Below are 13088 nucleotides of genomic sequence, written 5' to 3' on the forward strand. Positions count from 1 at the left end.
AATTTAATATAAATTAGTTAAGATAGTACAAAATTAATTAACAAACGAATTAAAAACATACGAAACTAATTTGATACAAGTCTTAATGCATGATTTACAAGTAACCAAGGTGTGAAAGATAGACATAGAAAAAGGGGGGGGGGGGGGGGGGGGGGGTGGCTTACGTAACCCGATAAATCTAGCAATTATAAGGGTACCTCCAAGGTGGGGCAGTGTTCATTGAGGTACGGCGGTACCCCCCATTTTTCTTCACCTTTCGGACTACATCGTCTACCCTTATACGACTGAAAATTGTACGCTTCATTACCAAACTCACCACATGTGGTATAGGTTTGTCACTCTTTGTGCAAATTCAATACAATATGTTTCTCCATCATTCATTTCTCTAGACTTGGTATGACTTTGTTTTCGTTCCTTTTCAAAACATGGATCAACAAAAATATTCATGTGAATTAACTAGACATAGTGCGACTTTTTCATGCCCTTTGCAAAGCCTTATTGGCTCGAATATAAAGCTTTAGTCTTTACTCATCACACATGGTATGGTTTTGTCATTTCCTTTGCAAAGTCATATATACCGTTCATATAGTGGCTAAAAACCATTGTATTTAACCTCAAATTTCCATGTAATATTATAAAAGAAATTTATAACAACACATACACCATTTTTTAATATCCATATAACATACTTCAATCATGTCCCCATGATGGGTGCGTAGTAGTTAACATACTAAATTCCATATATATGTCCATGGTTGAAACATTATATGTTGAAAATATAGAAGTGTTCCATAATTAATCTACCATATGGGTCATAGGGCGGTTTGACATAGACTACTCAGATGGTATTGTTTACATTTTCCATGTATTTATATTTGATATACCCAAAGAGTTCATATACATTCTCACGTAACCAAAACCATAAATGTCATTTTTTTCTCATTTAGGAAACATGCTTGCAAAGCTAACATAAAACATTCCATTTCCCAACATCCTTAACTTGACACATCTATTGAACTCAAGTATTCATCATAAATATTTGAGTTTGAAAATAAAAGCAATTTATAGAAGTTTAGGATGTTACACCCGCCATATAGCTTTAAATTAGTTAATGACAACATATGACACACAATTGAGGCTCGTTTTATGGGTGATGCATTATTAGAATTTGATCTAAAGATTAGGGACAAAAGGGGCACAAAAGTTGGTTTTTGATCACTTGATTTTCATAAATATTTATGAGGATCTGACGCTAATGAATTATGTGTTTCTCGATAAGCACCTGTTTCTATTTCAAAGCATGACTCCTTGGTATGCAAATTTGATGAACTACATGGTGACAAAAATGCTCCATCAATAATTTTCCCTTGTAAAGAAAGACAAGATAACACAACATGCAAGTCATTATAACAATTTCGTTTAAAGTATTGCATGTCAACTCTTTCCTTTGGTGAATAGATTTCCTAAAATATAGTGTCTTAATAATAAATAATTATGTATAATATTCAAAAGCAAAAAGAATGTCGTAATAGTTTCTTCCCAAAAAGCATAATTATTTCTTAGATTTAACCTAGAACTATAACCATAGTACGCTTAACTTAATCATTTTAATCTAAACAATAAATGGTGTATACACTCGTAAGAGCTTCATTCCAATTTTATTAAAAGAATAAGAGTAATATAAATAAATGGTCCTTGGATGACGCTTTACTATAGTTATAGTCCAACTTTCAAAACTTTAGCATCACCAGTCACCTTGGTGTAACACCCATATTTTGGAGCTACAGAGAAGGGAATAGCTAGTTTAGATTTTGAAAGAAGGTTTTAAGCCAGTTTAAAGTGCATTTAAGGATTTGAGTTTGAAGCATCCATATCTTATTCATATAGTAGCCTAGGGTTAGGGATATTTATCTAATCCAAATTCTAAAGATAATATTATATTATATTAAATTTCTAGGTCAGATTCTATCAATAGTTCACTAATATATCCGTATTTCTCTTTAATGTTGTTTAGTTTAAAATTTAGGTAGTTTTGAACCCTACATTATTGAAGTTTTGATTGAAGGATTTAGATCACAAACTTTTTGTTAGTTTATTTTAGTAATATGCTCTCTAAACTTGAATGATGTTTATTAATTTAAAATGTTAGACTAATAACTTCAAATTAGTCATTGTATCGATATCAAGCTAATATGGAGATTATGAGTCAAAATGATATTTCGAATTTAGTTTTTTGCTTTTCAAGTGGATTGGATCATTTTGAAAATCAATGTATAAAAAACTAGTTTAAAATCATCAAATTGAAGTATTATATGAAACTCTAAAAGTATTTTGGTTGATTAAGTAATTATATTTTTGTTAGAATTTTTGTTCTATGCATTTTAATTCATGAATTCGACTAATATGATTCAATACATATCGATTGAAGGAAAACGGGCAACAAGCTGCGCCGCTAGCATTTTCTGGATGGCAAAACCAATTCTTTTGAAAACAACATTTGTGGATCTAGGAGATATGACATTATAATGCATAACCTGTTAGACTCTGTTGAGGAGCTCTACCGCCTCTGGTGCGAGAAAACCAAATATATCGAATGCAAAAGGTACAAACACATGTTGATTTTCTATACATGTATTCTCATGCTTTACCACTTTGCACGCAATAGCTTTCAAAGCGGCATGCCCTGCTGTGAAACCGCCGCTCCCCAAATCAACGAGAGGAGAGACCCCAATAAGATCCACACACACATGCTTCCCTCTTATCCATTCAAAGACCAAAATGTCAGTCGGTGTAAGTGTGGACCTTCCATCCTGCGGGTCCATCAAAAAGTTCACTGGCGCTTCTTTCTTCGCAGAAATACCAGCACGCCGACAAGCATCAAAGAGAACATCCTGAACCACATCATGTCTGTAATTATACGGAACTTATGAAGCACATTTTAGCAATGGTGAATAGTTATCTCATTGTCTTCATATATAGCTTGTAAATCATGGCTTAATGATGATTTTAGATGTTATCTAGTGTTTTAATCATGTTTTTTTTAATATTACTTTATCTTACTAAGTCATTTGAATAGATTAGATGGAAGTTATGATTAGTATGGACTTGATCGGGAGACTTAACAACACTTGAAAAACAATTTTTTTCATCAGACCTATCCACTCGATTTGACCTTGGTTGAGTGTATTTCCTTTGTAAATTCTACTTAGCCAAGTGGAAACCTGAGGTGGAAATGTTATTTTTATAAAATTTGAAAATAAAGTCAAAATCATGTATAGTATCCTCATATACTCATTTATGGTATTATGGATTGTATATGAAGAATAACATGATGTGTTTGTGGTTAAGAACTTAATGGTAATTAAATTATAATTAGTAAGTAATTAACTCAACTATTGTTAACAATAAGAGACTAGTAGGTGCTTAAACTACTATAAAGGTGAAGTGATCTAGTTCTCCTACGTAAGGTGAGTATTTTATTTAAGAGTAAATGTCCTTAAACTATTTGAGGTATGAGGAATTTTATAATTTCATTTCTTTGTGTATGATTTGCAAGAACTAATACATTTTTTATGTGTTTGTGCATATTTTTTTTTCAAAAGAGTTTTAGAGAATAGGGAATGTTTAATTGTTTTTAAAAGAGTTTTAAGCATAATCATTGCATTTATGTAGGATTGGTTATGTATTAAGGGATTTCTTAAACATTATTTTTAGCAATACATTTACATTCATGTAAAATCCCAACTCCTATGTATAAAATTTAAATAATTTATATTCATTATTACAAGCAACTCGATGAGTTAAAGGCCCCCGACTCGTTGAGTAGAAATTGAGATAGCCACGCGGGTTTTAGAGTTAACTCGACGAGTTGCAGGACCCAACGTGACGAATAGGAGTTGAGCGAGAAAATCCTAATTTTCAGGTTTTGCACCATATTTAAGGGACCTTAGGTCCTTTACCTCACCTCCCTCATCGCCTTAACACCCTGAGAGAAACCTTAATCGAGTTATTATCATCTATGAGAGAGAGAGAGAGAGAGAGGGAGAGAGAGGCTAAGAGTGTGTTTTGGGTGCATTCTTTGAAGGAGCTTGAGGAGCAAAAGGCTTGGAACGAGAAGGAGTCCTTGGATCCGGCATTCTGATGTGTGCAAACTCACTTAGTTTTAAACCTACTTTTAATTATAAAATAACACACAAAGGCAGTGAACCTATCAATTGTGGTATAGTTGAATAAGTAGGGTATCGAACACAGGGAACGAAAAATTAAAACTAAAAACTAATTCTATCTAAATTAATTAATAAGTAGGGGGTTTTCTCTAGTTTTACAAGACTAGAAACTTGCTAACTATTACTAATTTAAAAACTAGAAAACAAAGAATTAACTAGATTCAATAATGGGAAGGAACTTTTGTTTAGTTCAACTCAATTGATCCTATGGTTGATTTCAAGGTAATGGTGCCATGGATTAATTCTTTTGTCGGTTACCGATTCAAGTGATTAGATTCGCATTCACTACACTAATCCTTAGCAAATAAACTAACTTAAACAGTGACCAATTGTCTAATTTAATTAGATTTACTAGATTAATTATTCGGGTTAATTTAGACTTGCAATAGTTAACTAATTTGGTCTTTTAATTAACTTCTTGTTGATGGTCATCACACAAGCTTGCACATGAATTTACTCAATTTTCTTATTAACTCTACTTTCATGTTCAGTAATCCTAGATATATGACAAAGTGATCAGATAGCATATGAGGTTGATAATCAATAGATGTTCATGCTAATCAATTATCTTCCTATTAACAGAAAATTAATTATTATTCACACACAAGGTTCTTTAGCAAGCTAAAATAACAAAAATCACCAACTTAGAATTAATCCTACCAATCAATCAAACCATAGTATCAATTTTGTATCCCCAAACAGAAGTCTAAAGGTTTTAGCTCATAACTGAAGTAAATAACAGAAAACAAACAGAGTCTAATTGCTTAACCATAATAACAAAACAAAAGATTAAGTATAATGATGAAATTTTGCTTCAATTCTTCCTCGGGATTGAATTCTAGCTTATAACTTCGTCTTCTAGGGTTTTTCTGCCTTCTTAATTGCAGCTAAACTCTTCTGAATCGTTCCAGAATTCCCCTCCATCGTTCTGTGGAGTTATCTTTATATATACGAATCGACTCGTCGAGTCCATCTCTCAGTCCTCGTATTGTGATAAGGCCTTTGGGTTTTCGAGTTTTTATCTTCTCGAATCTTCGCATGGACTCGCCGAGTAGTCGACCATACTCGCCGAGTAGGTGCTATTTTTAGTGTTTTTCTTCTTTGTTCCATTCTTGAACTCTCAACCACTTCTCCTGCTTCCTTCTGCTTCCGAGCTTCATTTTTGAACTGAAAATATAATTCAAACACTTTTAAGTACCTTTTGTCCATAAAATGCAATAATTTAGCTAATAAATGAATAAAAATCTATACTTAATATGAACTAAATATGCACATATCAAAATACCCCACACTTGACTTTTGCTTGCCCCCAAGCAGAACTGAATTTTAAAACATTAGAATCACATATGACAACTCCAATCTAACTCAGCCATTATGCCAAGACCGCAACACATACATTTGTGTCTAAATTTTTCCTAAAGAACCCCCCATACTCCAAATACTCACAATCCTCATAAACATTCGCCCACTCACCCCGAACTATGCTCATTTTATGCAACCCTCCGAATCCATCCGCAGAAAACCTGTTACCCTCAAGGTATTTTTACTTGAGCAACCCAAGAATACATAATCTGAATTACAATTTATGATACCACTATGGAGCTCTTTTGAATTCTTCACTTTCCTTGATAATTTGATCTTTGATCTCTTTGAATTCACCACCTTTATTGATTTTTGGTATCTTCAACTCTTTGAATTTCTTGGAATTTTGATCTTTTGATCTTCACTTTAATTGCTCCAAAATTCTTACAACTTTTCTTGCAATTCTCTCTCTTTTTTTTACATGTACCTCTCTTTTTTCACTCAAAAACCTACATGCTTAAGCAGGGGCGCTCAACCTCAACCTTTATTGGTTAACGATAATAATTTTCCTGGATACATTTCAAGTTTAGGCTGCTAAACATATTGCATCCCTCAGGCTGAGCGGGGTCGTGTTTTTGTCCCATGATTTCACTAGAATAAGGAAGCCACAAATGCACTAGAACGTATATAGGCTCAACGAAACATTTGGGTTTTCATGCAATCATCAACACAATTATAACATGGAATCCTAATTTGCTTTTACCAAAATTTTCTAAATTAAGTCCTAAGTAGTATTTTTGGTATGCAACAATTTTTAAAAATTAGCCTAAATTAAGATTCTAAATTTTCTAATATGTGACCAACCCCCTACCCCACACTTATTTTATGCAATGCCCTCATTGCATATTATGCAAAAAAAATAAAAATGCAAATATAGAGGGAATTGGAACAAACTCCGCTGGGGTAGCAGTCGATAGGTTGATACTCTTCTTTCCAGCACCAACTTCAATTGACTTCATCCATGGGAACAGCTCATCCAAAACTTGGGCATCAAAATCTCGTGTGGCAGCTCCAAATATGTAGGGGAAGCAGTGTAAGATCTTCAAGAATCGATATGGAAGAATAAGTGGTCAAGTGGTACACTCAGCAGCATCAAATCAGCGGTCCTCTCGGTATACAAATGAATGACTCGTCGAGTCATATATATGACTCGTCGAGTATAAGCGCGGACATCTTCGAATATGTGAGAATACAAGGCTACTCGTCGAGTCAGTTTAGTGCACTCGACGAGTAGACCACTGGACGAAAAAAATGGCATTCTGCATTTGTTCCAGCCTCTAATAAATCTTCAAATTTCTCCTCAATTCTAGACTCACTCGCTCATGTCCCTAAGGACCGGACTCGACACTTTGACTCTAACGCTTCCCTTTCTTGACTCTCTTTCTCTCGTTATTACTCTCTTGACTCTACAACTTTAAACCGTTATATGCAAGCACTCCTAATCCAATTCTAAAAATCATCAAGGTAATCAAACATCAAGCATAATAGTAAAAGTCTTAACAAATTTCAAAACACACCAAATAAGAAAAAAAAACAAAAATAAAAATTGTTCAATAAAAAAAAAACACAAAGAACTAGTCCTAATCCCCATCGTCATGATCGTGCGCCGCTCCACTACCACCAGCGCCACTCCTTCTTGCATTGATCACTTCATCCCACGACGGAATATACGGGAAGTTACCACCGTTGATATGCGGAATGTTGAAGTGGTCAAAAAGTCTAATGTGGGATTGATTGCTAAAGTTGATACCCCCGCACCATTTGATCTTGTAACCGCCTCATCTCAACATTGTACCAATCCATTGGTACCTCATCATTTTCTACCGAAATCACCGGCGGTTCCTCCTCTACATCACGCTCTCACCTCGATTGGACCCTGCTTCCCAGCACCTCGGGACCAACAACAGGATCATCATGCGGGATAGCATAATGACCACCACCATAGTCCTCAATGATCCTAGCCCTCCTAAAAAGAATAGGATTGAATGGATGGGTAGGAATCATAGTCATCAAATTCCACGCGCCACGGGTCATCAACCCAAACGAATTGGTGAGCCGTGTGACAAACATACCACCATTAATCTTCGATGTCTTGCGGTCTTTGACCGCACCCTCCGCTAGATATGAAGCCAAACACCAAGGAATATTGCAGAAAGTGTTGGGTGTGACAATGCTCCATAAGTAAAAGACATCAAGGTTAGAAACCTTGTCATCATCCTTCCTTTGGTTAATAGTGGTGGAAATAAGGCGATGAATAAGGTGGTGTGTAGGTGACCGAATGCTTCCCTCCTGGGCTGATTTCGGAATGTACACTTTGTTGGCAATCGTATTCCACCAACCCGTGCTCGTCACTCCATCGGGGAACACCTTGTGAGAGTGTTCCATAAATGCATGGAAAATAGCGGTCGAGACCAGTGACCGGTCATAAATTCCCATCCGACAAGCGAGATCAACCACGGAGCACTGATGAAACTCGCCCCCAAGACAGAAACTGACACTCGTCGGGTGATAGCAGTCATCTCCCCCATGAAAAGATACCGTGGAGAAAAATTCCAGGCAAAGCTCTCGGTACACCGACTCTTGAATACGGAAAACCCGGCTCCACCCATTGCAAACCATCATCTCTCCCTCGTAAGTAAACTCCTTTAAAAGATAAGGAGCCAACTCCTCTTCATAAGGCACACTTTGCAACCAACCCCAATCAATTCTGTTGGGCACGTAAATTTCTTTCTTCCTGACTTCAACTAATTTCTTCTTCCACCTCGTCATGGTCGAAGCGGATTCGATTTGAGGGAAATTTAACCAAGGAAAATCTCCTTGGCGTCCACTTGAACCTTGTCCCCTGTGAAACATTGTCCCTGCAAAACACAGAACACAAAACCCAGAAAACACATAAAATCATTAAAATAAGTCACAACTATGTCCACGACTCGACTCGTTGAGTCCATGAACGACTCAGCGAGTCGCAAGAACTGCGCGACTTAGTCGGCGAGTCGGTCAAAATTGAACCATGAAATCTCAAAATTAACTCAAGGGTTTTGTCTAGGGGCATGTCTATAAGGTATTAGGGAAAGAATAATCATCCAAAACAACATCATTTATGTAAAATCGAAACCCTAGAAATTCACTGTTCTTCAAAATCGGGTATTATACGAAATTGTCACCCTAGATCATCTAAAAACCATGCTCTAACAGAATAAAGGAAGAAATTCAGTACCTTTTGTGATGGAACTTGAAAAACTTGAAGAACAATTGAAGAAGATGATGAATGCTTGAGAGAGAGAGTTGGGAGGGAGGCGCACGGCGAGTGAGTTGTGAAAAACTGATTTCTTTAGGGTTAAAACCCTAGTCACCGGTTGTAAAAATTATTTTTATTTTTTTCTGTAAATAAAATCAACTCGTCGAGTCATGGTCAGACTCGGCAAATCAGGTCGCGATGTTATTCTTTTCTGAAATCTAAATGGACTCGTCGAGTCATGGTCAGACTCGGCGAGTCTCTTGCAATCAATTCAAAAATTATAAAATTTTGTCATTTATTTAGAAAAGAAAATTTATTCCACCCCACACTTAGTCCATACGCACTCTCAAGCAGACATGTCCGACGAATTGGAAGATTAAAATTCTAAGAACGAAAAAAAAATTCAAACAAAACTAAAAATGTAAAAGGAAGCAAACTCTAAATAACGGGTTGCCTCCCACCAAGCGCTTCTTTTTAAGGAGTCGTTTGCTGGACTCCTTCCCATCTACGTCTCGTCATCTTCGAGCATCGGGAATGCACGCCTAATCTTTTGTGGTTTGTACTTCGTTTTGTAAGCGTGAATCTTCTTTTTGTAAGCCCGTTTTAATTCCTCTCTCTTCTTTTTTACAGCATCCTCCTCAGCTGCTTGGGCTTCTTTTCTCCTTTTTTTCTTCTTCGCCCCATTCTTTTTCACCTTCTCTTGCACCTCCTTTTTATCAAACTTATTTACTTCATATTTTGTCAAAGTTCGTGCTCTAGGTTTGGTAATGAATGGTTGATCAGCCTCCACTCTCCTATCCATTGCCTTTTCCTCTTTTTCTGTGCTTACCCCATCTTCAAGCGGAATTGCATCAAGACATGCTATATGGACGTGTTGAACTTCCATATATGTTTCTCCTTCTGCTGTTTGTTCTTCTAGAGAATGAGGAAAAATATCCAAGTCCAGCATATGCAGAGAACTAGCAACAAGCAGATCTAAGTCGTCCAAGTTGTTGGCAATTTCGACTGGACTCGTCGAGTCCAGTAAAGTGACTCGGCGAGTCGGATCGTATTTCATCATTTCCTGGGTGTTTTCTGAGTCGGCTCCTTCCAGTACCTTTTCTATCTCCTCTAAGTCCTTGTTAACATCTCCATCCTCTCCAGAAGGTAGCAAAAACTTGCTTGGATCTTCTTCTTGCAAAAGTGCAAGTTCTTTTTGTAGTATCTCGTCATCCAAATGCATAAATGAGATCTCTTCTTTTCTTTCCTCTTCTTGCTTGGCTTCTGGTATAGCTCTAAATATTGCCGACTCGTCTCCTACCCTCAACGTTAGTGTAGACTCACATACATCAATTAAAGCACATGCGGTGTTTAAAAATGACCTCCCCAAAATAATCGGAATTTCGGGGTCTTCTTCCATGTCAACCACCACAAAGTCTACTGGAAAAATGAACTTGTCAACTTTAATGAGAAGATCCTCACAAACGCCTCGTGGATGAATTGTTGTCTTGTATACCAAATGGATCTTCATGTTTACCGGTCTTGGCTCCGGTAAATTCAACTTCTTAAAGAAAGAGAAAGGCATCAAATTGATGCTAGCACCCGAGTCGGTCAATGCTTGAGTGACAACTGCATTTCCAAACTGACATGGAATTATGATACTCCCCGAGTCGCCTTTCTTTTCGGGTAGCTCACTCAATATTATTTCCGCGACTTCAGCCAAGTCTTTTCTAGCAGCAAAGAGACCTTTTAGTAAGTTGAAGTACTTGGGTGTTTTGAGCATCGTTTCTACAAATGGCACATTGACTTGTAAGGCTTTAACATGCTTCATAGGCTCTATAAGCTTCAACTTTTTCCACATGCATGGCTTTGATTGGGAATGGAAAAGGGGGATTATATGGTTTTAAGGGAATGATAGTTTTGTCATTTACGCATGGACTCGTCGAGTCCATTAGAGGAACTCGGCGAGTCTGGTCAGGTTTAGCTGGATCCGACTCTTCTTCCTTTTTTGTCTTCCTCTTGGAGATCCTCTGTGCATGTGTGAAAAATTCTTCATTACTGGAGGTCACTGCACTCACATTCTCCATTCTCGGATTGGTTTCGGTATTACTTGGAAGTTGACCCGGTCTTCTTTTGTTCACTTGGTGTGCAAGCTATCCCAGCTGTTTCTCAATGTTGAGAATGGATGCCTGCTGATTCCTTAGCATATTTCTGGTCTCGTGTATTGCATCATCGTTATCATTGTGTCTCTTTTCAGATGCGGCTATGAATCTAGTGAACAATTCTTCTAAATCGGCTTTCTTTTCCATCACCGGTTCTTCCTTTTGATTATATCCCCTCTCCTTCTGCTTGTATTTCTCCTCCTTAGCCTTCTTATATTCTTCATATGGGAGCCATTCCTTTTTCGGTTTCCACCAATTTTTGTCGTATCGATCGCCACTTGAATAGAATACTTGAGCCTTTTTGTTTCCATTCTCATCCAAATCACAATCCTTTGTGAGATGGGGCCCTCTACAATTTTCACATCCAACCCGAATAGCATGGATTGTTTGATCCATTTTTGTCATTCTTCTGTCTAGACTATCAAGCTTAGCTATCACCGCCGCCATGCTATCATTTGCCAAGTTCATTACCCCCTACTTACTTCATTTCTTGGATTGTGGTATTCTCTAGAGTGCTTAGAGAATTCATCAATTAACTCCTTGATTACCGGGGGTGCCTTCTTTGTGAGCGGGCCTGGAGAATCGAGCAATTGCCTTGTGGTGACATTGACTCCATCATAGAAAATGGAGACTTCTTGTTGGCTATTAAGGTCATGGTGTGGGCAATTTCTAAGCAACCTCTTGTACCTTTCCCAAGCTTCATAAAGAGATTCTCCGGGTTGTTGCTCGAAGTTGGCAATGGCTTTCTTTAGCTTAGCTATTTTGGAGGGCGGGCAAAAGTGGTCTATGAACTCTTCTTTCATCTTGGCCCATGTGGTGACCGATCCGGGAGGAAGTGACTTTAGCCAATCCTTTGCAGCACCTTTAAACGTGACTGGAAGCATGCGAAGAAGCTGGGTCTCGCGTGGAACATTCGGTACATTAAAGTAGTCAGTCACATCATTCACTTCATCCAAGTGCTTGTAGGCGTCTTCGTGATCCTTCCCATAAAAAGGAATCTCCTTGAGTTGGGCGAGAATATGGCCTTTTAGCTCGAAAGTAGCAGTTGTGGGAATTGCGGGCTGCACAAGTCCCGTGTCGGTGTCATCGCGCATCCTCTTCTTCCATTCCATCATGGGAACTTCATCGATATTAGCCATAGTGATAGCTAAATCGTCTTCAAACTCGGAGTCGTGCTCGTATGTGGGCTCTTCTTCTTCCTCGATCTCGTACTCGATATCTTCTTGAATTGGGTCTCCGATTGTCAAAGGGGCACTGGATGCTCCCGATTTGCTGCTCCTCTTCTTGCTGAAAACGGACTTTAGGTTTTTGAGTGGTGAGTTCTTTGAAGAAGCGGATTCTCCAACGGTTTTGCCTTTGCTCCTCCTTAGTGCGGATTCCGGGTCTTCAAGATTAGGGACCAGAGGTGTATCAGATCCTCGGGTCATGAAACAACTGTAAAAAAAACAAAAAAACGCATAAAAAGAAAAAAATAAAATAAAAAATTAAAACTGTAACAGCGATATACTCGCCGAGTCGGCACGAGTGCACTCAGCAAGTTCAAGGCAAAAACAGAAAAAAAAATTCTAGTTACTCTATAAACGGAATTTTATGAAAACTATTTCTACTTACTGAATTACCTTTTAAATAACTTTGTGTAAGATAAATCCCACACAAAGGATCGATTAAATTAGAATTTAATGTTAATTTTAGAACCGTTCCCCGACAACGGCGTCAAAAACTTGATGTGTGCAAACTCACTTAGTTTTAAACCTACTTTCAATTATAAAATAATACACAAAGGCGGTGAACCTATCAATTGTGGTATAGTTGAATAACTAGGGTATTGAACACAGGGAACGGAAAATTAAAACTAAAAACTAATTCTTTCTAAATTAATTAATAAGTAGGGGGTTTTCTCTAGTTTTACAAAACTAGAAACTTGCTAACTATTACTAATTTAAAAACTAGAAAACAAAGAATTAACTAGATTCAATAATGGGAAGGAACTTCTATTTAGTTCAACTCAATTGATCCTATGGTTGATTTCAAGGTAATGGTGTAATGGATTAATTCTTTTGTCGGTTACCGATTCAAGTGATTAGATTCGCATTCACTACACTAATCCTTAGCAAATAAACT

The 13088-nt window shown here is 37.3% G+C and overlaps 1 non-coding gene across 1 annotated transcript; it reads left to right on the forward strand.

The window, feature by feature from the left end:
- Positions 1-11615: 11615 nt before the first annotated feature.
- On the forward strand, positions 11616-11722 carry LOC145003667 (small nucleolar RNA R71). The gene has a single exon (XR_013662115.1). It is a non-coding gene; the product is annotated as a small nucleolar RNA R71 (small nucleolar RNA).
- Positions 11723-13088: the final 1366 nt, after the last annotated feature.

This window comes from Lactuca saligna, chromosome 6 (assembly GCF_052625555.1).
Source record: "Lactuca saligna cultivar CGN05327 chromosome 6, ASM5262555v1, whole genome shotgun sequence".
Lineage (NCBI taxonomy): Eukaryota > Viridiplantae > Streptophyta > Magnoliopsida > Asterales > Asteraceae > Lactuca > Lactuca saligna.